The sequence below is a fragment of the Achroia grisella genome, unplaced genomic scaffold (genome assembly GCF_030625045.1).
Source record: "Achroia grisella isolate CSIRO2021 unplaced genomic scaffold, CSIRO_AGI_Agris_v1 utg770, whole genome shotgun sequence".
Classification (NCBI taxonomy): domain Eukaryota; kingdom Metazoa; phylum Arthropoda; class Insecta; order Lepidoptera; family Pyralidae; genus Achroia; species Achroia grisella.
Genome location: NW_026713016.1, coordinates 2111254 through 2138854, shown reverse-complemented (window position 1 = coordinate 2138854; position 27601 = coordinate 2111254). Strand labels below are relative to the sequence as shown.

At 30.3% G+C, this 27601-nt stretch overlaps 1 protein-coding gene across 1 annotated transcript in view; it reads left to right on the top strand.

Moving 5' to 3' along the window:
• Nucleotides 1-989: 989 nt before the first annotated feature.
• LOC131850449 (tachykinin-like peptides receptor 99D) overlaps nt 990-27601 on the top strand; it is a 138694-nt gene continuing 112082 nt past the window's right edge. Inside the window, exon 1 of the mRNA XM_059200668.1 lies at nt 990-1065. The gene's annotated coding sequence lies outside the window, so the exon portion shown is untranslated. The remainder of the gene's footprint in view (nt 1066-27601) is intronic.

Genomic DNA, 27601 nt, shown 5'->3' with positions numbered 1-27601 from the left:
GTTAATAATAATAGTATATTATAATTAAATAAATAAATAATGCCTAAATAATTATTTTGGACAGTTCATAGAGCTTAATTTAGTAACTAAGCAGGTATTGTGCTATTAGAACTAGTCAATTGATGATATTTCCTTAAATACTTGTTTTACACAAAAAACCTGCAGACTTATACAAAAACAGGCATTTATTAATACAAGTTTCAATGTTCGTATCCCGAGTCAATGAAAACGGCGAAAAAATCCCCTTTTTTACTAGAAGTGCAGACTGTGGAATGTTTGTGGAATGTTTGAGTATTGTAGTCGTTATTATCTTATCTGTGCTTACTGTATCGTCCATGTCTACGTCTGCCTAATCTCTGTTACTTATATGTACCTACTTATGAAAGTTTATCACTTTCACTAAGGAAAACAAAGTAGAAGTCTGCAAATAAATTTAAACATTTTTGCTTTATACTTTGTATTGAAAAGTTATTTAGTTCCATTAATAGAATAACTGTCATAATCTTTTCCATTGTAATTAACCTTTTATTAAACATTATCAGTTTTTTAAAGGGTTCCCAATTGAATTTTATTTATTCGCGCGCGATTTATTCTGAAACTGAATTCGCGAGAGAGCGCGGGTCAACAGTGTCAATCCGACAGTCCGCTTATGAACACGACTCGAGCGAACACCGCACCAACTCTAGTGCGTAACTGTGCACTAACACCATATAAAAGGAAAACCCCTTTACTTTAGTTTAATTTAGTTTATAATCATAAATTATGTGTTGAATAAATTAGTATAGCTACTTTAGAATTTGTGGTAAAAGTTATAAAAAGTTACAATGTGAAGTTGTGTTGTATGTAACTGTGAAATTACTTCTTTTAAATATAAAATGTTGAATATAAAAATAAATTTAAAATATTTGTATTTCTAAGTGTGTATCTTTATGAATTTCTGATAATATAAATATAGTTTAGATAGTATATAACATTTAAAAGTTTGTGAACTTCCTTTACAAATTGTGCTAAAAGTGAACTTAAACTAATTTATGTTGCTGAATTCAAGTACTAAGCTGAAGTGAGGTAAGTGGAACTTTATAGTTTACATATAGCACATAAATAAATATTGTTATACTTACAATTTAATGCATTTGTAGATTCTATTAATGCTTGCAAAAAATATCGAAGATACTAAAATAAACTTTAAATTCTACTTTTTAAATATAATTTTAATTCAAATAAATATATTCATACATAAAGAATTTTAATAGGTAATATGCTCTAGTAGTATAACATTTAATATTAAATAAAATATTAATATCTAAGCGGTATCTTCAAATTACGTTTAAATAGAATTAATATATATATATAAAATAATTGTTGTGATTTATTTCTACGCATAAATTTATTTTTTTAATACTTTGCGTAAAAATCATACGGAATGTATTCGTTTGCGTTTATTAAAACATTATTAATATCTGATTCCCTGTTTATTTAGATTGTTTTCTATTTTTATTATATATTTTGTTGATTTGGTAATTTTTTCTACTGATTAATGAACAACTGCTCTATAGCGTGTCTGCATCTACAGATAATTACGACACAATATTTTATAGTAATTTTCGATGTCCCAAACAAATTTTTTTTTTGTGACAATTGCGCTATAACTTAACAAAAGTATAAGATTATATTAGAGGAAATGTTTAATATAGCAAAAACTGCTTGACAGATACTTAATTACTAAAATAATGACAAAAAGCAGAGGTAAAGAAATGTAATATCAAAAATAAATCGTCCGGGCTTTGCTCGGATGTCGTGAGGAATAGTAGGCATTTCTAATATTTTTACAAACAAATATTATTATTATTATTATTATAATCAGTTTACTCAGTACTATGTAATTTATTCAGCATCATAGTACAGAGTAAAAATATAGAAAAGTAAAAACTAATATTTCGGTATGAGCTGTAAAGGTCTCCACTCAGGTGGTTCCGCGGTGTGTCACTGCAGCTCTGATTTTCAGTGGAGCCACTCGAAAAAAAGTTTTAGCATTCGTGATAATGATATTAGTGACTTTAAATATATAAAAAGAAGAGTGAGTTAAATGGATTAATTATAAGTATGTGTAATCAATGGAAGAAACATGTATAAGGATAAAGAAAAAGTAAAATAAATAAAATGTTAAGAAATTTTAGGATTAGATTAGATAACATTCTGTAGTTAAAAGAGTTTTTAAAATAAATCTGTTTAGTATTTTGTGAGTTTATCTATTACAAACAAAAAAATCTAACATTTTAATTATTCTTAAGTCATATTAATACTAAGGTGAGAACTGTGACATGTTCCATCAAAAAGAGTGTCAAATATGTAGCACCAAAGGTATGAAGAAAATGCACGGCACTGGATGAGTTTCCTCTTTGTGAATGCAAGTTTAAAGCCTCTTGTAGCTTTATGTCGTATATTTGTGTGGCAATTTTGATAAGGGCTTCTTTTTAAGTTTTCTTCAAAGATTTCTGTTGTAGGCGAGAAAGAAGTTGTAATTATGTATCAAGTAAAAAATATGTAAAGATACATTAATTTTCAAATCTTGCTATCTATATATATACATAAAAATTAAATACAATTAATTTTTAATGTCTTTCTTTCTCTCTCAAAATTAGGAAATTCTATGGAAATGATAAATCTTACGAATATTATAAACGCGAAAGTTTGTGAGTATGGATGGATAGGTAGATGGATGGAAGTTTGTTGCTGTTTCACGCAAACATATTTTGATGAAACTGTACAGTAATAAGGCTTATACATCATAATAACACATAGACCATAATTTTAAAATTATAGCTTATGTGTTATTATGATGTTATGTAAATTGGGCGAAATATAATGATAAATGTCAAGTAAATTTAATACAGATGAAGTTGCGTGGATAAGGCAGTAAAATGGTATACGACTTCTATACTTGGCTCTATATACATAGTTACATACATTTTTACTGAGCTAAACTTTACAGTAAGACGTCTAGGTACCTAGGTATCACCGTGTCACTGATTTCAAACGCCAAGCAGCTTACTTTATAAGAAGAGTGAGATAATTGTCTCACATATTTCAGAATTTAAACAGATTGATTTCTCAATATGTGTTTTAGTTAAAGGGTAACAATAAGACAATGGAATTAAAGAGGCATGTTGCATGCAACTTCTTAATCCTTCGAAATGGTAATAGTAAACCACAAATTCTTTGTTTTTTTTTATTCAAATTACTTAAATGAACTTAATAAATTTAATAAACTTAAGATTATATATACTTGAGACTATATCTATGATGATAATTCAACCACGGGCATCACATCATAACGTGTTGTCCGTATATACATTTATGTATATAGGCGACAGTTACCATTACCATTAGGTGGTCCGTCAACTTATTGGCAAATTCAATTGTATAAAAAATACGAGTTGGGAATTTTTGTCCCTTTTCAAGACTATCAATTACGATTCTGTGAATGCCACGCAAAGTAATTTCAATATGAATGAGTCTTAATTTTACAAAAGCGATCCAGTATCTAGCTGATCTTTTTATTTACTGGTCTCAATTCGTCTATCAATCAACTCCAAATTTGATTTTACGATGATGATGAATAAAATTTATAAATAAAGGGTTTTTTTATAAATAGAGATTTATGTAAAACTTTACATCATAACAGGTAATATAGGTTTACTATTTCTACTGTTTATAACTACCATGAAAATCCGTCGTTACACAAATATAAACCTAACACAATTCATTCACATTAAAACGGAAGTTAAATCCTAAAATTTTAATTAAACCGCACACAGCGTTTATACTACCATTGCTGTGACAGTGTTAGTTTGTGTTTATCCACATACTTCAAGGATACTCTAAAGCTATCACTTGACTTACTTACATTGCCGTACAATTATCAGCAAATTAAAAAAAAATATACAATATTTTCTTTACCAGGAATGATACACATACAATTAAACACATACAAAAAACAAACACATAAAACAAACTTGCCATCACGACTGATATTCTAGATGGGATAGTCAGAGACTGTCGATTTTGTGGAGAACTCAACACTTGATCTACCACACATTTCGCTGGTTATATTTGAATTTAACATGGCAGGGAGCAAGTTGGCGTCTCCACGAATTATTTTGTTTATATCGTTTTTTTACGCGAAGTACTTTCTCCAGCGATGGAAAAACAATGTCAAAAATAAGTCTAAAATATAAATAGAAAAACAAAGTCGTTTTGGTGATAGCTACATTGAACTCATAACGTCATAATTCTTCATTAATTCATCAAGATGGTATACAGGGGGAACAACGTTAAAGTCTATCTAAGGTACATTACCAGCAATGTGCAAATTAATACTAAATACTAAGAGGAATTATTACTAAGAGGAATTACTCTTTAATTTTATTATTAAAGCCAGATACGTATTAATTAATTAATAATATTGACTAGTTGCTTATTAGATGGCATTTGACAAACCACACTCTCCCCCGGGATTAGATAGCAACGTAAACTAATTTTAATTAACTTTCAAACGTACACGACGCTATCCGCGCCGTCGTCAATGCTTTTATATTACACTTGAATATTTTAATATCTGCTATTTCTATATTGACTTACTAATTAAACCAACTTTGAATTTGCTACTTTACTTTGAATATTGATTAGTTAAAGTTATTCATACATATACAACACTTTACGCCCCATGTGCATATAGGTTTTTTTGTCATTCTTACCGCCTAGTTAGGCTGGTAACTTCAGTTGGGAAGAACAGATAAGACACTTAATTATATACAAAATAATATACAAATATTATATAAATTTACGTCATCATCCACGAAAACCGTCGGTATCATTTACTAAATTCATATTTATAAATAATACCTGATATCTTATGGTTTTTAATTAGTTCAAACCAAATAAGGATTCAAAGAAATTTAGCACCGCATAGGTATAATACTTAAAAAGGTATAAAACATAAAACTCGATGGAATTTTCAGTATTCCAAAAAGATGGTTCGGTACTAAAATTAGTAATGAATTATTCGTTTATATTTGTGCCAGAAATGAAAACGCGTTATCAATTCATTTAATCTTAATGAGTCATATCATGTTTCGTTATTCAAACATTTGCTTGATCTATTAATATATTATAACAACCATATTGTATAATCCTAACTAATATTATAAATGTGAAAGTAACTCTGTCTGTCTGACTCACTTTTGCCCCAAAACTACGGAACCGAATTAAATTAAATTTGGGACACAGATAGTCTAGACTCTGGAAAAGGATGCAGGCTTAATTTTTAATGCAAAAAACGGTTGTAAGGACATGTTTATTTTTTAGGCTGTTGGTTGATTAAATATAAATAAATATGACATTCAAAGTTTGTATAGAAATTCATTATTTTTGTAACCGGAACGATGAATCTTTTTTGTCTTTTTTTGGTTCGATTATTAAATATTTTTTCTTTATTTGACCAAAGTCACTACTTCACACGGATGAAATCTCGGGCATAGCTAGCCTGACATAATTGGCTACAATATTTTAGAGTTGCTAACTCTTAGTTCTCGATTTTAGGCAATTGAGTAGAGAGAAATTAATCACTATAATCACGTTTCGATGGCAACATGTAATAACGTGTAATAAATAACTTGACTTATTAAAAAGTCTGTGCTGGTACTTCAGTCTCGCCTACTTCTGCCGCCAACCTATATTTTGATTTAAGAGTAAGATAGAGTCACGAAATTATATTAAAAGCATGATATCTTAATTTGGTACAATTTTATATTTTATTTATTAAATAGAAATGCATGTACTTATACTATTACGGGCGTCACATAACGTGATGTCTGTAGTACTATTCATTTATTACCAACGGTTACCATTTACCATCAGGTAAGCCGTCAGATTTAGTCAATTTAAATGAAGTACTGAACGGTCTACTGGTCGCCGCGACCGTTAAGGTTGTCAACGATAATGAATAGGTAAAAGCAAGCTTCGCTGATAATAAAATTTATTTTTCAAATTTCTATCGTCTTTGTATCTGTCGTATTCGTGTCTCGTCAATTGTTTTGTCTGTTCTAGTTATGTCTTATAAGCGGCCAGCAAGCAGTCCTTTCAAAGAGGCCACAACAAGTACATAAAAAAAAATATCAGGCTCAGCTTTGGCTGGCATTGATACTTATTTCAAAGGTTTCTTTCGTTTGTAATTTTCTGTCCTAGTGGACACACTAGTAAGATATTCATATCGCTTTGATACACCGCACTCTAAATTTACCACTAGCAGTAACATATCAATTTAATTTTACAGCAAAGTAATTACTGTAATCACTAGTATGCATGTTATTAAATTTGTGATAGATACGGAGCCAAAACTAACTTATTTTCGTGAATAAAATTATATTTTCGCATAAATATCAAATTAAAGTTTTTCAGATTTAGAATTATTCTCTAAATGTAATTTAGAATTGACTGTATTATGTTCTTATTTTATCGTCACAGGTACATAATATCATAAATTATAGACACATATAGAATAGTCTTTTCGATCTTATATTAAGCAACTAGAATAGAAACAAAAGGCTTTCAATAGAATCCCATTATGAGTCGTGTACTTATACAAATTGTCTTTCTAATTCTTAGTAAATACGTAGAACTTACGTGTAATTAAGTATATTTAGAAAAAATCTAAATTGAGACTTATTCAATAGACAGTAGGTATTTAATTACTTTTCCCGGCATTGGTCTCGAAATGATTTTCTATTTAACAATTCCTTGGAAACTTTTTGTTATTAGAATAAAAAAAAGCTTTATGAAAGCCTAGAGTGTTTTTATTCTAATGAAAAAAAGTTTATTCCAAAAGTAAAGATAGATCGAAGGAAATATTAAATGGAAAAGTTCTTATTCGATTTCATTAATTAGAAGTAAACAAATAAGTAGTTTAGATTTCATTTTAATAACTATCTAGATTAAAATAGATTTTGATAGTAAGTTAGGAATATAGAACAAAATTTTTTTTTTAATTAAATTAAAGATAATTTGATCCTGACACGGGTAATTCATTGGAATAGCAACCAATTATCTATGACAGGACGACATGATTTGTATTTGTGTGTATGATTGTTTGTATTGGTCTGGGTGTTACTAAGTTTATATATATATGCATTTACAAATAAAATGTATCTAAGTACTATCATCTTACAAAATTATAAATGTGAAAGTTTGTGAGTATGGATGAATGGATGGATGTTTGTTACTCTTTTACTCAAAAACTACTGAACGGATTTTGATAAAACTTTGCAGTAATCTTTTACATCAGAATAATGTATGCTACAAATTTTATGAGGGTGAAACCGCGGGCATAGATAGTTTTCTATAGTGTAATTATAGAAAACTATCTATGCCTTTTCTCAGCGTAGAATCGAAACACAGTTTACAAATCAAGCTATTTGGCCGCTGAAATTGCCGATACTGAGATACCCACGTAGATGAGTTTTACAAGCGTCTCAGTTAAAACTTTATTTAAAAGATTATTTATTTATATTCTTTATTACACCATAATAACAAAATAAATATTGAATATGGGTAAGAAAGGCGGTCTTATCGCGATCTCTTCAATTATGAATATTCTTTCAAAATTGAATTAATTGTCGCATCTAACCTCAATTTCTGCTATTTCCATTCTATTCAACATCTAAAATAGCTACGTAATACTTTCGTATTCATAAACTCGCAACACATTTTTCTCACGTAATAAACTCGTGTATCGAAGGTTAATCTTAAAAAAATTGCTTGTTTGATTTTATTTTAAAATCGAGAGCCAACCGCGGCGTAATATAAACATAGTTATGACTAAGAATAACATAGTGGCTGAATACACGACACACGGCGAGTAAAATAATATTATTAATAAAATAAAGTTGGTTTTTGAAAGAAAATATTATATCCGTAATTATAAAATTTATATAAACACGTTGTATATACGAGATTGCTTATGGCAACTACACGCCGCATATAAGATTTTGCTTATACCTTTTGTAAACAGACTCGTAGATATCTATTTTCATTTTAAAATTTAATACCAAGTTTCCTATATAATGTTCCTTTTGTGCTTTGTCTTACTCTGTAGCAAAGAATTCAAATATTGTATAAATATACCTCATATATTTTATATTTTATTAAAAATATAAAGGAATTATTAATATAACTACTACACTAGCTAAGCTCGAAACTGCGTGCCCTTGTATTCTAAACAATAATAGTTTGTAATGTAGTTGAAATGTATAGATATATATATTTATAATTTTTCATTTAGATAAATTACATTTACAGATATAAAATTATAACACAATAAAAATAAACTGTTAAGTAAAGAAGTTAAATCATTTACATATTACATTAGTGAGAAACCGTAATAAATCATACGATGAATCAATTTTATTTAGATAGAGACAGAAATATTGGGAATAATCAATAAACCTTTGTCGCTGAAAAATACATGCATTTTTAAAACGTTACATAGTATAAATACAAAGTCCAACACAACACGTCTGTTCATATATATGATATCTTTTAAATTATTTAACATTTTATTGCAGTTTTCAGCAATATATAGTTATGGATTTTTTAATGATTTTTTAAAAATAGATATATTAGATTTATATGTATATATACATGAATGTTATAATATAAAACAAGCCGGGATTTTGAAATTCAAAGATTTTAATGCATCCGTGCGAAATGTATAGATATATATATTTATAATTTTTCATTTAGATAAATTACATTTACAGGTTTTGTTATATTTTAAAATTATAAGCACAATAAAAATAAAGACCCAGAAAATGTTAGGTACGTAAAGAAGTTAAATCATTTACGAATAAGATGTTTAACGAATATCGAGGAGAGATAGGATCGTAATAAGACATGAAATAAACATACGGCCCGTCTGTCAATGTCAATCATGTATATTTAGCTATTTTCCATTACCAACATAAATATTGTAGGGTTCAATAATCAATAAACCTTTGTCTCCGTTTTCTGAAAAATACATGTTTACATTTTTAAAACACAATACATGTGTTATATGTATATACAAGCATAATTGTCAATAGAAACATCATATTCTGTAAGAATTAAGATATATTAAATAATTTTACGTAAAAACAGTACAAAATAAATATTAAATAAAAAATGTTTCAATCTTATTTCATAATTGTACCAACATATATATGAAATTTTATGAAACTTGTAAATACTCTACACATATGTATAACAATCTATACTAGTCGCCCCATGAAAAGACAAAATATATTGAGAAGATAAAGAAAACAAAAGAACCAGCAAACCAGCAATTAACAATTGAAGAATTAAGTTTATATTTTGATTTTCTATTATTGAGAATATATATACATATATTCTCTTCTTCTATATCTAAATATATATAAATCAAAGGTGACTGACATATATGTGTGTTTTATCTATCAACGTACAGCCCAAACCATTGGACGGATCGATATTAATTTATTTGTTTCTGAAATTTGGCATGCAGGTAGATGTTATAACATAGGCATCCGCTAAGAAAGGATTGTTGATTAATTCTACCCCCAAGAATTATATATTTCAAATATTTTATGAAATAGGGTATGAATGTTTGGATGTAACATTGTCAATTTTAAACCGATCGGGGCTGAGACTTTGCATGCATAAGAGAGAGGCTCAGATCGATGAATCTATGATGAAGTCTATGACGTAGGCATCCCCTAAGAAAGGGTTTTTTGATAACTTTTCCACCGCTACTATATGGTTGTATAAATTAACATATCACATTTATTATATAATACAAATTATTACACTGCACAAATATGTATATAATAGATGAATTAATCCGAATCAAATTATCTATATTAACCTAATAAATGCTGTTCGTAATTAAAATTCTCCCCCTTTCCGTCCCGAGCAATTATAATATATAAAAATTGTAAAAAGGGTTTTCTTCAGGTGAGTTTAGTGCATTCTAAAAGGAGATGATATATCTCTTTATATTGAAAAAACAAAAAATACTTACTTATTTTATTATAATTATGACGCATACTCGTATTAACCGAGTTAGATTGTAGTTGTATAACATGTATTATCCATGTAGGTACAATAAATTGCATCTTTGATAGAAACCCGCTGTTGTTCTTATCTTTACAAATAGATCAACAAAGTTTTATTTAAATATAACATATCATAACAGTTATTAACTAATAATCCTTATTTCCTCGAGTATTCTTGGTATTAAGGAAATTTATAAATTTTACATGCTATGTTTGTAATATAGCAATTATCAACATTATATATTCCATTGACCAATATTGTGGTGTTGATGGCATGTAAATTTTATTTATCGTACCCTCCAATGTCACATTATAGGGCTGAAAGGATACATCAATTAAGTTCTAGCGTTTGATATAAATTCAATTAAAACAGCCGAAGGGTCTGTGGAGGATGCTATTTAGTTTCAGATCTAAAGTCTCTCTAGATATGAATAATAATTGTGTCGTGAGTTATCCTGAATTCAGTTCGATTTGCCTTTGGCAACTATATCTTTTTCTATCTATCAAAAGTCGAAATGTAATGTTGATTTAATAATATAAACAAACTTGTTTATAGGACATAAAAATAATATTATCCAATAACAACAAACAAACACACACATATTACACTTACTTGGATTTGGCTCATAAATATAGTATATTCAACACAGCTTATCAAATCAGCTAATTATCTCGCAGTAATTGGTATATGACGAAAATATAAATAAATATAGTTACTACACATACACAACAATCCTCCGAACTAGACGATCACATATTATTATTTATATGGCCAAATGATTGAGTGTTCTCGTTTCTGATCTATATATTTAAATAATTATTATATTATCCAATTAATTAGAAGAAGAGGTTAAAATATTACCCAAAAATTTTATTAGGGAAAAGAGCGATCGTTACAAACTGATATAAATAATTTGATATTTTTTTGTAAATATTACATCTATAGATATAAATAAAATTGGAGTGTCTGTTTGTAATATTGAAATAACCGTTTTTTACTACCTGCATATGAATATAAATACGGTACATATACCAACGTAACATTTTTTCCAATTCTGTCTGTCTGTCTGTTTGTTCCGGCTAATCTCTGAAAAGGTTGGACCGATTTTGATGGGACTTTTTTGGCACGTAGCTGATGTAATTAGGAGTAATATAGGCTACTTTTATTTTAGAACAATAAAGTTAAATTCCACGCGGACTAAGTCGCGGGAACAGCTAGTATATAAAATACATAGAAAACACCTAGACCTATACAAACAATCAAGAATACAAATATTTACACCTTGCAAGGAATCGAACCCGCGACCATTAAAAGTAAAGCGGTGTGCTAAACCGCTAGACCACCGAGGCCGTCTAAAAAAACTAACAATAATAATATGTTCATTCATTCACACATTGATTCATTCGAGACACCCTAACTTGCTTAGTTTCTGCCCGTATGTGTGATAAACACCTCAAAAGCATAACAAAAAAACTGAAGCTGAGAAAATCAAACAAATAACTTGATACTGATTTATCACCGCGTCATCTAGACTGAGATGTTTGTACAACGGATAAAAATCACAAAAATAGAAACAAGTAGATAGATAGCACGAGTTCTAAAGTTAAGTTTATTATTTGTAATCATGTACTAGTACAATAAAAGAACTGCCTTTTCTGTATAATACCTGCCGAAATAACATAAAGTCATTCCCCAGGGGTTATTATCCCCCGAGTTGATGCCGGGGCAAAGGGGTTTGCCCTGAGGCCCCAACCTTTAACCCCTAGAGGATGCAGATGGTTTGTGTCTGTACTCAACTGACAGCTTTAATTCAACCATGTTTTATTAAAAGGGTGTTATATGGTAATAATTACAGCGTTCGAAGGAATTTCGCCTTAGTTCTCCGGAATGACAGTATATGAAAGATACAATGGGCATCACTATCACCATGTGATGTGGTCAAATGATGATGTTATTTTAGTGTTGTTCATGTATATTGGCGATGTTTGACATATACCATCAGACCATGGCCCGCAGTTTGTTTACCATTCAAGTTAAGATAAATAAAAAATATTAAACATAACATAAATATGTCGGTGTAGAATAAAGTAAGGACGACCTACAATGTGGTATGTCAAACAATATCGGAAGAAAGATTGGCCAAAACAGATATATAATGCAGAGGAAGGTTGCTGATACTAGAAGAAGCATCCGCTATCCTATCATGATTAGACAGATCGCTTACTAATGATGGAGAAGTAAAAGAGGTCCGAAACCAGTTGTTATCAAAACTAAATTATAATTGCATTATAGTCTACCTGATCTGTAAGAGATATGTGTCTATTTATGTTTTAACTATATACATAGTTGTAACATAAATATACCAATAAAAACATACACTTTTGAGACCACGATGATTGTGTTGTGCCAGGATTAATCTCACGGTCTGTAAGGGGAGGTAGTCATAATGTACTAAACAATATACTACATTATGTTTAGACAAGTTTTTGGAAATGTGAGTTACTCTAAATTTCATTTCTACATTTATGCGAAAAACATATCCTAAAATACTTTTACGTGTAAGGTCGATAGTGTAATTGCTAGTTAATAAGGACATTTCGTATAGTTATATCGAACCTCCAATATTAGTTCTGTAAATAGAACTAATATTGCAATATTACCAATTGCCGTTATATTTCTTTTAAACCGCCATCAGAATGAACACACATGTTTTGGCAACACTTCCGAAATTTGGTATATTCATTCTGAATCTCGTTTTTACATTCATGAAGAATGTTTTCCGATTGCAAACGCTGTTTTTATTGGCTTGAGATATACACATTGGATATTAGCCACCTGTCACGTGCGGGAACATATAAATATATATTGCTGAATTATTGAAGATCACGATGAGAAATATTCAAAGAAGTCTGTACAGGAGCATAATTCTCATATGTATATCATCTAAATCAGATTTATATTTAAGTAAAATATTACTAGTATTATTTCTTTAGTAAAAAAATACATATTAGAGAATATATGTAGATACATTTACATGGCACTTGAATAGGAGGTTCATGATGTACTATTTCATAGTCCATCCAAGATTATACTGTTAAACAATAAGAGATAATTTATATAGAAAGCTTAAACTAACTAGTAGTCTCGGTCCATGTAACTCAGTTATAAGGTAGTTTTCTGTAGATGAAATTAAATAAATAAAAATTATTTTAAAAATTATCTTGAAGAATCTTCATACCAAAAAAAAAAATTTTTCATATATAATGTTAGTTTTAATTTTAATTCCCACTAGAGCTAGAGTTTTTACAAAGTTGTTTGCTTGGTATTTCTACTCACTATTTCTACTAATAAGCAAGCCATGTTCCTGTTAAAAGTCTAAGATATGACAATAAACTTTGTTGGTTTTGGAGGCACTATTTCTTTATAGAGGGTTTTGGGCTGTTGTCATTTTCACCTACATAGATCTATTGTACTCGCCCTTTTTCAAAGTTCGCTACCTAGACCTATCAAGGACAAGAATTAAAAGATATTCTTAGAGCGATAATTTTAATTTCAGGATAGTGTGTATACTTCCATGGGAGATATTTATGTATGGGTGGGCTACGTACGCTAGTAGGATGTATAGTGGGGTTTCCTAAAACATCTGCGTGCCTTATAATGATTATAAACATACACGTACAATTTTACTAACCTTACTATTCGACTGTAGCACAAAATAAACTCCTTATGAAATTTGGAAATAACACTAATTATAATATCACTTATCTTTCGCGACAGCTCCTCGTAGTCAAAAGGACTGTTTGCATGATAAATATTAGTAGATAAAACTATAACCATACTGAATAAACTAGAACTAATGAAGGAAGGGACTGTACCGCCAGCTATGAGCAGGCGTATTAATCTCGATAATCCAAAATCGTGCGAACAATTCGTGGCCACAACTTTGATAATAGTACATACACTTAAACTAAACAGTGTTTCTAAGTTATTGAGTTACTCTATTTTAGTACTTCATGTATGATAATAGAACTTAATGGTGGTCACATTAGGATATCATCGTTCTGTCGCCAGTTTGCTTACCATAGAATAGCCACATGACAAAAAAAAACAATATTTTATGTTATTATTTAATTCGCCATCAGTGTTTTATTTCACGAGTTAAAATGTTTAATATTTGATGTCATTAACATTGAAACAGGAAATGGACATTCATAAAAGTCATACGAATTCTAATAAGAATTTATTCATATAGTTGAGTAAAACAAACTCAATATTTTAGAACCACAATATTGTCTTGAATGTCGATCATTTCTGTCCCGAATATTCTCGAAGTATTAGCATTCCATTTATGTACTTTGGTAGCTAGCTCTATTCCCCTTCCACTAAATACCCACCGCACAATATCCGTAACACAACATGGTAAACATTTAAGTAAATCAGCAAAGCAGTAAATAAACCTTTCATAATTCTAACCTATTTCTGGCGAAATCTGTGGTCTAGCTCCTAACTCACTGGCTCGTCTTGTTACGGTAGGTTCAATTCCTATACTTTAGATGAATATTTTATTTTATTCACATATTTAATGAAACACAATTAAAAGAATAAATACAAGAAAGTAACTATTTTATTGAAACATGTCTTCCTGTGAAAACTTTTGTGGTGATGACCACTATATGCTTTGGTTAGTTCACGTCTAGATGATGTCAAGACAGTTATTTAGAATTATGTATTGGTTTATTTGGTTCTCGAAAAATACGATTCAGTTTTTTTTAATAATAGAATAATTGAGAGAAGTAGAAGAGCTTGTAAAAGCTTGCTTTATTGTTGTGTGCTAGTATCACTATTGAAGTATCGAAGATACGAAACGAAATTAGGTCACTTAGGCAATAGTGGCAAATTCACAAAGAATTAACTACGATAATTTCCACGAGAACTTCAAAAGCATACCTCTATTTAAGAAGTATGTAAAAAAATCTTGCAATTTTCTAATTCATAATACCACAGATAACATAATATTGTAATACCGACTAATGTCTACTAGAAATATGAATTATATATTTATAACTATTATTATACATATAATAACAAATCTACTAAGAAGTACCTTTGATGGATTTAGTGTTGTGCGCCATTCTTTTTTATAATTATGGGTCCATTAGTAGAAATAGTATAGATAAGATGTAGAGCTTAACCTAATAAAATACCATCAGGCCAACTTCTACGTCATCTTTGAAAGTAATGTAGTTAAATCCTAGTTAATTCTTAGCAGTCAGTTAACTGATACGATTTTATTTTCGTCCTAACTTCCTTCATCGGAGCATTACTAGCGTGTACTATCAATGCTGGTATGGGTATTTTTTGTTTACTTAGGGGTTTGTACCATTATTTATTTATTATTACTCGGTGCTAAAGAAGTCTGTAGCTCTGCAATCTGTATTGATGAATTGCACTCTATTTTTTAGAGTTCGCTGTCTAGTCCCATCAGAGATAAGAATTGAAGGATATTCTTAGGAGCGATGGTTTTAGTCTCCTCAGAATAAAGTGTGTACTTTCCAAAGTATGCATAAAATTTTTTGAAGCCTGAGTGCCCACTCAGGCATAAACAAAATTTTTTAGAAGACATAAGAAGTGTAGTGGTTTTTTTATATTTGATAATGAAATGGTGCACCAAGTGGAGGATATCAAAATGAGCATGTGGTCAGGTCACTTAGCACATCGTGACAAATTGACCTGGAATCACTATGGTTTACAGGTGGAACTGCGTGGAGGTCAACCTGACATGGTATATTGCTAGCAATGGAATTATCAGTCCACATTATTAACAATCCCTTTGCCTCCCTGTGTAGTGGGGTTTCCTCTTCCATTTAACAAAATAGGAGTGGGGTTCGTTCAAGCTTTTTATAACGTATACCCAGTAGTTATAGTACAGGAAAAACATAAAATGGTAATAAATAATGACGCTTATTTAAGTGTAAGCGACTTTGCATTCATTAATTCGAACGTTCGAACTTGAATTGGAAATCCAATCGGCAACTGTAAAACTTGTTCGATTCGTGTCACGCCTGTGATTAATACAAGTTCAGTCATTTGCCTTCCACCCGTAGGCCATGTACTTACGCTGAATGGAACACTGATCATTTATTGGTGAAACTTGAGTAACCTACATTTTACATTAGTGGATTTTTCGTGTTATTTTTCAAGTACCGAACAGATATTTTTTTAATATCCCTGCACAATTTTTATCTAAAAAGCAGACGAAGTTACTTGTAACAAGTTTTAGGACTAGTTGCCCGTCCCGTCTTCGTCCGTGAGCTGATAACTATAAGAGTTTTATATATATTAACATAAATATATATCATATATTACTAGAATAATTCTTAACCTTATGAATAGATACTAGTGCCCAACTGGGCTATCAATCTATAAACGATAAGAGGATTACCTATTAGTAAAAGTAAAAATGGCCACATTGCTAGCAATGTAAGGCTATCCAAATAAATTCATAACAATGGACTTACAGACTTAACTTCTTCCTTCACAATTTGCAGATTTTTCAAAGCAAAGAGGAAACGCCACACATTCTTTGTGGTTGTAGCCCACTACATAAACGAAATATCTCCTTTGGAAAGTTACACTCTATCCTGAGGATATAAAAACTTCAATTCTTATACCTGACGGATAGCGAACTTTAAAAAAAGGCGAGCAGAATAGATCTATGCAGATCGCAGTGCTACGGGTCTTAACACTTGACAATAGTTCTCAAAACTCGAAACCCTCAATAAAAGAAAATAACTCTATCCTAATTCTTTCAATTACTGGTGTTCCGCCAGTGTTTACCATTAGTAGTGCGGGTACATTCTATATTAGTCCTTAAAAAAAGTCCAATCTTTAGGTATATTTATTTTACTGCAGCTTCTAACGGCATTTCAACGAACGAACGTACGTACGAACACTCTCATTCTACTCGGAAATAAAATCTAAACCATAAACAGTGATAATAACATCTCTTATGTAGATTGATTTTATTAATCCACTCTAGTTCTCAACACTCATAAAACACGGGTAAGTGTACATCAATCTTGATGTAATGTATAATGTTAGAGTGCATTCACACCGAGCGTATAGTGAGTACTCATTGTGTATAGTTAGTACTCATAATTCATTCTGAATCATGATGAGTACTATCTTAAAATAATTTACACACATGTACTCATTGTGATTAAGAATGCTGACAGACAGCATTTGCTGTCGTAGATTACTCTCACAGCACTGATATTTTTATTAATATATTAAACGTTACGATATATATGAAGTTAACTGTACATTTATATGTATACTGCAGTTGTTTCTAAAACAACTGCAAGCGTACACTGAGCAGTCGATTATTTTAAACATACTCGTAAATAGGGATTAGTTCTTTGATGGGAACCTATACATTTTATAGTGTCCTGTAAAAATATACCTAGGACATTCCCATAGAGTGAATAACGGATTCTCAGCTTCTACATGACTAAAACTCTAATACTAGCTACATAATTCACTGTCCCTAAATTACGTGATGTATGTTTTATATACCTATTATTGGAACACTTAATTCTAAATTGACACGTACTTCTATTGTTCACTTTTCATGGGCCTAACTATAATCTTTTTATATAGAATGTACATTATTCTTACTACAATTCCTTGTTTTTTTATCTCCTATACATGTATTTTGTTATGATCTACATAACTTAGATTTTGATGTTACTAAAAAATAATTGTAATGTCACTAGTATGTTAGAACCGTGATTAATTGAATTATATATCTCAATTAATCAACCTCAGTCATTCTAGGAAACTACTTATTTAAAATGTGTTGCAAAATAATGAAGTAGTACATATAAGTTTATATTGTCGTAGGCATAGTCTGTAGTTAGAAACGGGTCTTTTCTCATAAGCGGTGGATTTACACTAATATTACCACTAGACTTGATGTAAGGTTTTATTTCGTTTTCCTTCTGTATACATGTCTTTGTGTGATGTTCTCTTAGTCGCCTATTGTGATGTACTTGAGATAAAAAGATGCGGTCACTCGTTGTATTCTTATACCGTCACCAAGATACAAAAAGGATATCAGCTTTATCTTTTTTATATTTACATATAAAAAAGTTAATATATATATATATATCATAAAATGGTAAATTCATGACGGCGTAACAACCATATGTCTATGTGGGTTAAGTTTTAAAACGAAATTACAGCTAGAGGAATTAGCATGAAATTTAAATATTGGTCTTAAGCCTGTAGGCTTAAGAAACTAAGAAAAATGATTAATAGCGTGAAATAATTAATTTTGTGAGTATTGTAAATACAGATGGGGTATTTTAATATATAATTGAAATCAGTCAAGAGTATTTGTAGAATAAATTTTAATCACCGACAACAGGTTTTAACAATTTTAAATACTATATTCAGTGTATTCGGCTTGCAGAGGTGCAAATATTATCATTCATTTAAATTCAAATTGTGCAATCAATTATTTTGTATAAATATTACTTTATATTATTGTATTAAAGCACGTTCAAGTAATATAATAAAAAAATACTTTTATATATATTAATACCACCATATATGTAGATGTTTATTTATTGCTGGAGTTTGAATAGACGTTTCAATAGAAGTCGTGGTGAAGCATAAATAAAATACATACAGGTACTCTTAAAAATATTGGAAAGAAAAGTCGCTGTTTACGTCTATTTTTCTGCATACGTCCTCTAAACGATGCGAAGAATATTGATACCATTTACACTGTTACTTCGAAAATTTGTTCAGGAGGGTTTATATGTATAATACATGTAAATCATGGGATGTAACAAGAGTCACACTGAGAAGGGCACAGCTCTCATATTATAAACCTGAAAATAGTTATGTGACCTTCCTCCGTTGGATATATAATATTTGATGGCCATGGTGGTCTAGAGGTTTAGCGTACCGCCTTACTTCCAACGGTCGTGGGTTCAATTCCTCGCACGGCACAAACTTTTGTATTCGTATGATTGTTTGATGGCGCCGTGTGCGAATTGTCCTGATATTATATATTATTTAGTAGCTGTGTGACCTCCATCAGATGAATATTCTGTATACCTGTGCGAAATGGGGATGGACGATAAATGTTTTAAAAAAAAATTACTAACAAGTTTAATGTACTTTATTCTTGTGCAAATATTAATTCGCAAACAGATATTTGGCACAGACACCAAATGCCTTCGTTAATAATTACAAAATTCCAAAGGAACTGTAATTTAATACCGCTCTATGCTGAAAATGAAAATTTGCTTTGCCAATAATTTCGCTTTTGGCCACCACTTGGCTCCATTTACTACTTTCTTGGATTTAAAGCATACCATATTTTCTATGATTTTATGTAGGTTACTTGTAGTTGACTTTTTTATAATGATTTTGTTGGAACATCTTTGAGCTAAAATTTAACTGATTTTTTTTTTCGGTCTACTCTAATGCAGTTGGCCGCAGCTAGCCTTTACAGCATCACCGGACGTTAGGGGGCGAGTGCAGATGGCACTCCAAACCCGCGAAAGGACTTATGGAGCGGCTGAAGGCCAACTCCTGCCTGACGGATACGACTTTAGTCTGAGGGCACCATTAGGGGTTCAAACCTCGGCTCCGGCCGTCGTAATTTCGATCCCCGTTTGAATTGGACGGGGGATCGATCGGAGGGGGCATTTAACTGATGTCAATAATAAACTCTATTCAAGTTACGATTAGTACCTACATATATCGAAAACAACTTGTCTAAATTATTTACCAAATAATGGATTCATATTATTTTGTTTAATTCCACTACAGTTAGCATGTATGAGATCCCAAATATTCAGTGCGGAAACTTGACTACCGCTAGACTTTTGTTGCGGGGAAATACTTAATACGATGTTGTCGATTGAAACGATGTATATTACAGGTGATAAAAGACTGACTGAATCTAATCTATACAATATGTATAATAAAATTGATGTCTGTTTGTAATATTGAAATAACCGTACTACATGCATATGAATATAAATACGGTACATACACCATAATAACATTTTTTACAATTTTTGTCTGTCTGTATGTCTGTCACGTGTACAGCTAATTGTAAAAATATATATACTAAATGATAATAGAAAAATGCAAGGTGGGGTGACACGGCAGTGCTTAGTAGACAATATTGAATTTGTCTTACTAGGCATATTTAATTTCAATTAATATATTGACTTATCTACGTAACTGTGTCCCATAACTTTCTCTGATAGTTATCAAAAACAGACCGTTATAGAATTTGACCGAGGATTTGAATGTACGAGGCATCATCAGGCATTGAATAGAGTTCCAATATAGCTTGGAAGCGTAATGTTGACTGTTTGGCGACCAAATCGTGACTGACATTCGAGTGCTGCACTAATTATTTGTGATCTCACATATGCTAATTCTTACGGAATTAAACAAAATAATATAAACCCATTAAGTAGTGAAATGCACTTCCTCAAAATAAAGCCTAATTCGATAAAACATAAGGCATTTACACTCGATCATCTTCTATGAGGGAGTTAATCGACCATAAGTATTTACTGGTATAATTTATTACGTTTTTGTAACATTTATATTATTTTGACACTATATAAACGATATACATATACATACATATATACATATACCCTGATATTACTATATAAGAGCTTCCGATATTTCGACGCTGTTACAAAAGTCCTTGTATCGACATATCGGGATCTCTAGTGTACAATTATAAACGACCGTGAAAAAAGTTTAAAACGGTGTTTCTAATATTTTGTTCTCTTTGAAATCTATACTAAAATTATAAAAAGATAAAGTTTATGAGTTTGTGAGGTTGTAGAGGGTAATCTCTGGATCTATTGAAAGGATTTAGAAAATACTTTTGATATTAGATATGCCTTTCGTCGAGGAAGATTAATCCTTACTAATATTATAAATGCGAAAGTAACTCTGTCTGTCTGTCTGTCTGTCTGTCTCGCTTTCACGCCAAAACTACTGAACCGATTTATATGAAATTTAGTACGCAGATAGTCTAGACGCAGAGGAAGGACATAGGCTACTTTTTAATGCGTAAAAAGGGTTGTAAGGGGTTCAAAATGGAAATACAAGGTTATCTTTATGCGGTTGAATCCTTATTCGTCATCTTTTCATTTCACTAGCTAACAACCAATCAATACATCGCGTGCGTTTGCGCCATTCGCCATCTTTTCATTTCACTAGCTAACAACCAATCAACACATCGCGTGCGTTTGCGCCAATAAGGTATCCATCACAGAGAACAAAACTACAGATAACATAATGTAAAACGAAAGATCTTGCCGGAAACATGACGTTGACGTTTAGTGAAAATATTGTTTTTTGACACTTTTTTATGATAAAATCGTATATCGTGTATATGTGTTTTTTCTTTAAACCTGAAATTGGCCGATTGCGAGACAAATTTGGCGATTTTTTTTATTAATTTGTTTTACGGCTCTGGATACAAGCCCAGTTTAGCCCAACTTAAAGTTTTACAATATAAATTACAAAAATTAAAGTCAATGTCCAATGTTAAATAATAATAAATGTCAAATGTTGTTTCCCTGTTCTGACAAACTTAAAAAAAAAATTAATAACAATCACAATTTCTTCACATTTTATTATTACATTTTTTAAAGAATGTTGTGGTGTGGCACTATCCGAAATTAAATTATTTACCCATTTTTGTAGGTTATACAGAAATAATGTGTGGGTGTTTATTTAAAAAGCATTAACACAAAATTAATAAAATATAGGTATTAATAAATATATGGTTGTTGTATCAAAATAGAATTTTCTTATTTTTCACTAAAATAAAAACTAACTGCCTTTTTTATAAAATAAATGACCTTTTCATTGTGCCATATATTATGGAACTATTTAAATTATTTAGCTGATTGTAAGAAACAAAATGTTGGTTTGTAGATTAATACTGTAAAATTATTATTTGTACGGAAACGATAAAAATATATTTTTGTGCTGCGACAAAAACTAATATTATAAATGTGAAAGTAACTCTGTCTTTCTGTCTCGCTTTCACGCCAAAACTACTAAACCGATTTGAATGAAATTTGGTATACAGATAGTCTATTTGAGAACGGACATAGGCTACTTTTTAATGCGAAAAAAGGGTTGTAAGGGGTTAAAAGGGGGGATGAAAGATTGTATGGAAGAATCGTCATTTTTGAAGCTAGAATCTTGAAACTTATTTTTGAGACTGTTGATTAAATATAAATAAAAATGACATTCAATGTTTGTAAAAAATTACCCTTAAGGGGGTAAAATAAAATAGGGGATGCATGTTTTTATGTAAATTCGTCATTTTTGAAGCTAGAAGCTTAAACTTATTGTTGAGACTGTTGATTAAATATAAATACATTTGACATTCATTGTTTGTAAAAAAATTACCCTTAAGGGGGTAAAATAAAATAGGGGATGATAGTTATTATGTAAATTCGTAATTTTTGAAACTAGAACGATGAAACTATTTTCATTGGTTCTTTTGGGGTAGATTTTTAAATACCCCACTAATGTTATAACTGTGAAAGTAACTCTGTTTGTCTTTCTGTCAGTCTTACGCTCCAAAACAAAATAAAAATTTAAATGAAATTTGGTACACAGTTAGTTTACACCCGGACGAAGAATATAGGGTGCTTTTGAATGTGAAAAAAGGATTGTAAGGGGGTTGCAATGGTACGCTGTATGGAAGAATCGTCATTTTTTAAATTTAGAAGTTTGAGACTCATTTTTAGGCTGTTGTTTAAATATCAATAAATATGACATTCAATGTTTGTAAAATTTTTATTTTTTTCTTAGGGGGGGGTAGTAAAATAAAATAGAGAATGAAAGTTATTGTGGAAATTTGCTGTTTGTGTGGTTGTAGAAGCTAGAACGATTAAACTTTTTTCTTTATCTTTTTAGGGTTAGTTTATTAAATACCTTACTGATATTATAAATGTGAAAGTAACTTTGTCTGTTTGTCTCGCTTACACGAAAAAAAAACTGAACCGATTTAAATTGAAATTTGAAACAGACATAGATAGACTAGATCCTGAGAAAGGACATAGGTTACTTTTTAATGTGAAAAAGGGTTGCAAGAGGATTGAAAGGGTAGATCCAAGGTTATATAGATGTATCGTCATGTTTAAAGCTAGAAGCTTGAAATTTATTTTTTAGCCTATTGATTAAATATTTATTTTTACTTTTTATCATTTTTGAAGCTAAAACGATGAAACTTATTTATTTGACTTATATTGTGTTAAATATTTTTTCATTATTTACGCGGACGAAGTCGCGGGTACAGCTAGTTATAGAATATAACATTACGATACGACCAATAGGAGCGGAGTATCAACTGAAAATATAGAAAAAACGAAAAATAACCTAACTACATACATGATGTAATGTAGCAACAGTTACCTATCTAAAAGAACAGCACAATATCACTTCATCATATTTGATGGAAATATTCAGTAGACACATAGCAATAATTACAATTTAATCTAAATTTCATTACAGTCGCACGTAAGACATAGCTGTTTCTTAGTAACAATAACTAATTTTAAATGTAATAGATTATAATTTTTATCACAAGCAATGTGCTTAATTATATTACTGCCGTAGTAGTTTAGTATTATGTTAGCATTCATGAAGTCTCATCTCATTGTTCCATATTCAATTAAACAATATCTCAGGCTACCTAATCTGATATAAAAGCCACGCTGATTTTTATATGTATATTCAAATCAATAATCAATATACAACGCATAGAGGCCAATAGGCATGCCACACACGCGCCTAAAATGCTATTATTTGATAACAATACCTAAGCTGAATTATGATCTAGACGTGAACGCGATGATATCATTAACCATCGGTACGTGTGACATTCTAACATACCCAATAGGTTCTGACTCAATTTGTACGTACATACAATAACAAAACCTCAAAAAAATAGTTTAATAAAAAAAATTATAAGTCAACGATTTTTTGAGACAAAAAATAGTCTATGTCTATTCATATGATGCACGTGTGAATGCGTGATAGTATGTTGTATAAAACGAATGGATAGATGTAACCTCAATATAAAAATATGTCTATTTTCAAATATAGTAATTCATAGAAAGCATAAAAATAGGAAATTAACCGATTTGAGTAAAACATATTTGTCTGTACACACAAACATAGTCGTGATTTAAGCTAGTATTTGAATAAACATAGTTTATCTAACAAATTCAATGTTAGTGAAGACAAGTTAATGTTTTTCCAAACTCAGTATTTACCATGTTAGAATTGGTGTTTGGTAACAAAAATATACACAATTTATGAACAAATTGCGAAAAATATCACATCAACACTAAAACATTTTGTTTTGTATACAAAATTAACTGGTTAAAATATACTCATTTACATACGTATTAATTTTAAGACACATTATAAAACTTTTACGAGTATACCTACCATATGTTAGTGTAAACAGAAGTAAGTTAAGAATATGCAATATGGTCAGGTAAATAATTAATTATAATCTGAACAAGAGAAACTCGATTAAAAAATCAAATGTTTGTGGCGAGCGAGTAATCGAACTTGCGACCATCGGAAATAAGGCGATATGCTAAACTAACAAAAACAAAATTTATAAATATATACACTGAATTCATTTATATAAATGTTTATGTTGTAATTAGTCAATACATGCATAATGATTGTGTTGTATTTATTTATTTATTTATAATTGTACATGCATATACAATAAACTTACATATAATAAATCAACAATACAGACTCTGTTTAAAGAGTATAGTAATTTCGTAGATGACTCAATCCCAAAATGAAATATAATATTTGAGTCTGCTGTAGTGAATGCTTAACTCCTACAGTAGGTCTTCTAAAAATTATTTTATTGTAGCTTTTTCGGTCAGTAATTCTTTAAGCCTTTTTTTAAATAAATAAAATTTTATTTCCGGGATTTCGTTGGTTGTAATGTAATGCATGTAGAATAACATTATTAGACTACCAAGGCCATCAATATGAGATGACCTAAGACGCCTGCTCTTAATTTGTACTTTCGCTAACAACATGTATTGTCAATATAAATGGGCAAAGATCTATGACTTTTATACATCGTGTCTATTGACTGTCTTTGGCCTTTTTTTCTGTTAAAGAGCCCATTCGCTGAATAAATATTTGACTTTGTGGGAATACAAACCCGCAGCTACAAAGGAAGGTCGAATTTATACGCTTAAGTTCGTGTAACTCATATTATTTAATAGGTATTTTGTCTCAGAAAATACTAAAACATTTATATGACTCAAATGGACGAGTATAATATAGCTACGTTATATGCATTATCTGATTTAAAAAAAAATAAATTTAATAGTATTTGCCATTAACGATTCTATATTATGCGCCGCAAATCATTTAATATATAATTGCCGGTAATTCTTAATCAATTACAACTATTTATATACAACAATCACTCCGTTATTGATATTTTTTTTTATTTTTTTTAGTTTTGTCGTTTTACATATTTTAATTTAAGTTGACTTTATAAAAAAACCTCTGTCTCACCTATTTCAGCGACCGAGTAGCTTGCTTTATAGACTGTTCAGTAATAATATTACCAAGGACAATTTACATAGCGCCATCTAGCTAGGCAGAGTTATGGATTGTGTTATGGATACTAAACAACTTCTAGATATATTTAAATACAATTTTTTGTAAATGTGTGCGAGGAGTCGAATACGCGACCATCGGCCTTAAGGCGGTGTGTCGACCGAGGCCGTCAAGTGTTTTGCATAGATATTTAGATATTGCAGTGATTACAGGATACAGAGGCATCTTCATAGCAACCATGTAAGATGGCAAAGTAATGGTTTGGGTCCTGTTGAGACTGTCGGTTTATTTTTCATTCTAGTTACAAAAAATAAACTATATTGATTAACCAGCCAACCATTAGGTTGACCTCCACGGCATATTAGCCGCGATTGGATTGATCATGTTCTTCCTTTCATATTAATTGTACCTTGAGCTAACTATATCATGAGATAACAAAGGCGGAATCACCAGTTCATCATGTTGAACAACAAATATCCTAACAGTTTGTTCCGTATATTACAGAATTCATGAACAAAATTAGTACACAATAAATTGACACACACCCAACATAATGAAATACGATAGTAAAAATAACCCCACCCAACTCGATTAATAACTTCGCAGACCGGTGCCTACCTACACATGACACGTAAGTTATATCTTATTATGTCATCCATTCATTATTGTTCACGAAAAACTTTATTATACTCATATAAGTAAATATATAATAAAAATAAAAGTGATTGAAAAGAGGAACACGCAAGTTTCTTGCTCATTCGTCTTGTGATGAGACAGCTTTCCAAATAAGCGGTAGATTAAAAAAATGATAACTGTGATTATTCAAAGGTGCTTAAATTTAAGTTAATTTGAATAAATTTTTTCTATTATATACCTATCTATAACCCTGGACAATTCACACAGCGCCATCTAGACCAACGCTAAGCAGAGCTCGTGTTATGGATATTAGAAAACTGATATAAATAAATACATAGATACATTTTTTTTGTAAATACATGCATAATATACATAGAAAACATATATCAATAGTAATGTTTGTCAACAATATAATCAGCGACAGAGGCTTTAGTTATTAGAAAAGACTCAAATGCATTCTTAAATTTACGTATTTTAACAAGATATTTAATAAATTATGAATTCTTTTTTTTTTGTTGTATTTATGGCATTTCGAAGGAGTTCTTTTGTATTCAGTAGTTCCACGAATTCCATATCATTTAAGCACAAATAAACATAATTATAGTATGTAGGTTATGCAGAGCCTGGAAACTGCCTAAGTTGGGATGTCTCCTGTAGAAAGTTAGGAAGTGTTCTATACTCTCATCAGCTTCAGCTTTACTGAAATCAAATGTTTGCGTGGTTTATCAGCCAGCTACAATATTTACATATTATGCGGTTTACTCAGGCTATCTGTTCGAATGCAGAAATAATATTTAAAATGTATATTAAAATAATTATAATTATGCACAGATAAAAAATATAATAAGAACAACAGAAGTACAAAATTAATGAAAAAAGGTGCTCTTACGCTATAAGCAATTTCGTACAGACAATTATCTGATTTTGTACAGTTTAAAAATAATGTTGTGTCTTTATTTTTTTTCCTGGACTACTGGATAATTCCAAGTAATCGAAATAAGAAAAATATTATTCAATATATTTAAATATGTACTCTTCAAGATGACACAAAAGCTGTGCACGTCGCATCAACCATGCGAAGAACGAACATTATTTCATATATAAGTCAAGTATTAATAATAACTAGCTGTTATCTGAGTGGAAATATTTTTTTATT